At 43.4% G+C, this 4,755-nt stretch overlaps 1 long non-coding RNA gene across 1 annotated transcript; it reads right to left on the bottom strand.

Annotated features, from left to right (window-relative positions):
• Positions 1-3,016: 3,016 nt before the first annotated feature.
• Positions 3,017-3,371, bottom strand: LOC119312599. The gene is made up of 3 exons (XR_005151396.1): positions 3,326-3,371; positions 3,149-3,241; positions 3,017-3,047 (listed from the first exon to the last, which is right to left on the bottom strand). It is a non-coding gene; the product is annotated as an uncharacterized LOC119312599 (long non-coding RNA).
• Positions 3,372-4,755: the final 1,384 nt, after the last annotated feature.

Genomic DNA, 4,755 nt, shown 5'->3' with positions numbered 1-4,755 from the left:
TCTAGAGGGCATTATAAATTCAAAAAAATTCAGAAAACTACAAAACCTTGGAAACCTAGCATTGTTTGTGCAAGAGATCATGTGTGCCAAAATTGAGGTGATTTGGAGGTGGTCGAAAAAATGCCCGAATTCCGGAGGGACCATTTGGAGCCAGTTTTTGAAAAAAGGTGAATTTTTCCACCACCTCCAAATCACCCCAATTTTCTTATACACGGTGACCCACAAGTGCCAAACATGTCTATGAAAGAAATTTTTGAAAAAAATTATTTTACAATGCCCCCTTGAGGCATAGACCGATGTTTTCAGCAGTCAGTCTAGAGGGCATTATAAATTCAAAAAAATTCAAAAAAATATAAAACCTTGGAAACCTAGTTTTGTTTGTGGAAGAGATCATGTGTGCAACATGTCTATGAAACAAAATTTTGAAAACAATTATTTTACAATGTCCCCTTGAGGTATACACCGATGTTTTGAGCATTAAATCAGGGTGTGTACAACTCTAGCTTGTTCTTGCCAAAATGCAGCATCATGGACAGGCTGCAATGGAAAAAGTGGTGACAAATGCAAAAAATGAAATATGACAAAAAAAGCCAGCCTACTTGCCCGCTTTCACAATTTAACGGCCTGCATACGACTAGAAACCCAATCATTTATTGGGCCAGGATGCAGAGGCCCGCCAGATTGTGAAAACAGGTTGCAAGTAGGCCCCACAGGCCAGGGACGGAGACGGTTAGGCAATGTGCTGCCCGCTTTAGAAAGGAACTTGAGAGGGAAAGCTTAGCCCGCTATATAAACCGGTGCTAGCTCCCCTCGCTCGGCGAGGTGGGACTAAACTCCCTGTGCCCCTGGGATGTGCCCGGCGCGATGCTCGCTTGGGCCTAGTTCGGGTGGGCCGTCCCACGCCAGCCTCACCCGCTGGGTCGCTGGATGGATCGTTGGGTCATCTCGTTGTCTGCGCCTGAGGCCTGCATGCATGGGAAGGGCAGCGACATGGGTTTGCATGCGCGGGTGGCGGGCATGCATGCATGCGAGCGAGGCGATTAAAACCTTGTTTTCATCAATGTGGCAATTAAAACCTTGGTTTCACACTTTTTTGATCCACCCGCATCTATTCAACGTGGCAATTAAAGCCTTGGTTTCACACTTTTTTGATCCACCCGCCACTACAAGAAATATGTCAACTAGTGACCTCCACTATTGGTCACTGAAAGGTCATAGTTTTCAATTTGTGACCTTTTTGTGACCAAAAACATAAGGTTAAAAGCGGGGGGTCGTTAATTAACTATAGCGACCTTTCTTCTGGAATGGTCGTAGACGTTTATGACAAAAAAAGGTCGTAGATTTTACGACCAATTATTTTGGTCACTAGCAATCCGACCACACCACGTCAGATCCATCGTGGCAAGCTGACGTGGCAGAATTACGACCAAATGAAAAGGTCGTAACCCGGTCCATTTCAGCCGTCTACATGGGCCAAGCCCAATAATTCGGCCCGTTTAATTTATTTTTTCCTCTTTATTTTGCTTATGTGTATGGGCCTGGCCCAGTAATTTGGCCTTTTATTTTCTGGGAATGGAGCCTTTTTCTGATGAGTTTTTTTTATAGTCCACTATTGTTTTGGGCCACAGCCTTTTTGGTCTAGTTCGAATTTGGGCCTTGGCCTTTTTATTTTCTGCTATGCAGCCTTTTATAATTTTTTTCTTACAGTCATATCTTTTTTTAGGCCCAAGCCTTTTTGGTCTAATTCTTGTTTGGGCCTTGGCCTTTTTAGAGCCCAAGTTCTCATTTTGCATAACTATAAATAGAAAGGCCTAGGTGCACAAGTGATCCACAAGCCCAGGTTCAAACAGCAAGGCCCAGGTGCACAAGTGATCCACATAACTTCACAGAAAATAAACACAGGTTCACAAGATCATAACTTCACAGGTTCACATAACTTCACAGGTTCGTAAGATCACATAACTTCACAGGTTCAAACTAGGCAGCAATGCAACAAAATGCTCAAAGACAAACTGCACAAGAGGTTCACAGCCATCAAACAGCCATCAAACTAGGGAGCAATGCAACTACCTGCTCAAACTGCACAGCCATCAAACTGCCTTAGCTCCAAAGAGAGCCATCAAGTGGGCTAACTTCTCTTCCTGTTCTTGAGACTTCTTGCGCAGCAGCTCAAGTTCCTTGTCGCGTGCAGCTTCAGATTCTTCCGCCTTCATCTTGATTGCCGTCAATTCTTCTTGCACCAGTTCAGCTTGAAGCTCGGACCTCTCCAGCTTCTGCTCAAGGTCACGAACATGAGCAAACACTTCGGCAGTTGCTTTGCGGGAGTTGTTCCTAGATGACTGGAGCCCAACATTCGTGAGGAATGTGCTTTGCTTGACAGATTTCAACAGCACTTCTTCGACAATTTCAACAGTAGACTTTGGCTCTTCACCTTCTGGTACCGACGCGTCCTTCATTTCTTCCATCTCTAGCTAGCATATGGAGGAAAATGATAGGCATTAGTGGAGAAACCAAACCAGCACACAAATGGATTATTTGAAGTAACCAAACCAACACACAAAATCTATACAAGATGATGACTAGTGACCTGGAGACATGCAATTGGAACAATATGATCGCTTCATTAAGCCTAGAATGGTGGTTCTATTTAAGATGGCTTCCTGACTAACATTCAGATCAAATTTCATCATGTCATAAAAATGCAACAAATAGCATCAAAGCATGGAACACAGCGTGTGTGAATCAAACAGCATGGAACTATCTTCATTAAGCTGTTCTAATATCTTCATTAAGCCTAGCATGGAACTATAAGCATGGAACTATCAAACAGCATCAAAGCATGGAACTGGCTCCGAATCAAACAACATCAAATCATCAAAGCATCAAACAACATCAAAGTTGGCTGTGAATCAAACAGGGCATGGACAAAGCATGGAGTGACTTACTATAGCAGTCTTGACTGGCTCCAAAAACCCGTGCTTCTTGCTGTTGTGGGTGGCCTTAAACAACTCAATCGCAAACAGCTCCTCACCCTTACGCTCTTCTTTCTGAAATGTTTTTCAACAAAAATCAAAATGTTATTCAGCAAGAATCAGAAATGTTATTCAACGAGGATCAAACGGTAAGGTCTCTAGAGAAAAGTTCTCACAGTGGCAAAAATGTGTGTTGTGTAGTGTCTGGAACCAGTTCTCTGATTGTACACGACTTTTTCTCGATTCATCTTGTTCGACACACAGGTTTCCTACAAAAAAGCATACTGTCAGCATGATCTAGCACTAGCATATCATGTGTAGAACATAAAGCATCAAACAAAGCAGAGACAAACCTTGTGTCTTGGGGTAGACCACATCTCCACCAGAGCTTGCCATTCATCATCCATCAGATCAGGTACCGGAGACTTGATGCTGACTTTATTTGCGGCTAAGGTATCAAAATACTTCTTCTTGATCTGATGGCGTCTGTTCTTTGAACTTTTCTGTAGAATATCTTTGCACGCGGTCTTGATGGTCTCTGAGTCCGTGTTCATCTCAAAATTTTCCTACCAAGACAGCAAACAAGGTAGGAACAATATTAGTGATCATGCATAGGTGTAACAGAAAATAGATCGCACATTAACTATGAAACAAGTAGCTTACAACAACTTTCCCAATGTAGTTCTCCAATAGACTAGCATTTTTTTATATCTTCAAGTGAGGAAGAACCGGAAGATGGCTTCTTGCAACGAGTCCACACTCAGAAGCAAGCTTTGCTGACTGTAGAGGCTTTTCTGGACGCTTCAACCCTTCGGCAATTTGGATATGCACCTTGCTACCAAGCGACTTGGTGATCCTCTCTAGCCCTTTGCCCTTTCTATGTCTAGTCTTGGTAGTCATTGCATCTGAAAATGAAATTGAACTCATAAATTAGAATAGAAATCGACAAATGTAGGAATCGACAAAAGCATACATGATCATTCCATTTGGAAAATGCACTAGTAAAAGATAGCATTGCAAAGGTCAACTTGCCTGATTGAAGCACAAGCTGTTGTTCTTCTTCATTGATGACAGCATTCCTGTCAATAGAAGGTGCAACAGGGCTGAGGTCTGTGTGGACATTGCCTACTTCATCAATGCAGATGGTTCCTCCTTCATCTAGGGAGACAGTGCCACTTCCATCCATGCTGAGAGTGGTTCCTTCATCCATGGGCGGCAACTCATCACCCATTTGCACCGAGGTCTCAGAGTCCATGCGCAGCAGACTTTCCTGATGGTCCGTCGCAGTCGCCATCTTTGCTTTCTGCGTTGTGACTCTATCAAGGGCAGGTTCATCAGGTTCCAGGATCCTCTTTTTTTGTCCTGGAGCTGGGGCCATCACCCTTCCTGGAGGCATTGCAGCAGATGTTTCTGAGCTCTTCTTCTTGCTGACTGTCTTCTTAACACCAGGCCTCTTCGTCCTAGATTCCTTCAGTACCTCGTATAAACAGCATGGAAAAAAGCATTAGATCACAAGAGAAATATGTGAGCACAAGGAATAACATAGCATAAAAGAACCCCAGCCCTCCAAGCAAGACAGAGTTTGCACCTTAGCAGTCTTGCTCACTACAACATCATCCACTTCCTCTCCATCAATAACTTCATCCTCCTTAGGATTGTACTCTGGGTCATCATTGATAACTCCACTACCTTATTGAACCTCATCACTTCTACCTTCTCGTACATCATTTGTTTTCCTAATCATCGACGCTATTGCACCGATGCCAAGGGTCTGGAATATCCG

The sequence above is a fragment of the Triticum dicoccoides genome, chromosome 5B (genome assembly GCF_002162155.2).
Source record: "Triticum dicoccoides isolate Atlit2015 ecotype Zavitan chromosome 5B, WEW_v2.0, whole genome shotgun sequence".
Lineage (NCBI taxonomy): Eukaryota > Viridiplantae > Streptophyta > Magnoliopsida > Poales > Poaceae > Triticum > Triticum dicoccoides.
Note: the sequence above shows the minus strand (reverse complement) of the source record. Positions and strands in the feature narration are given on the sequence as shown.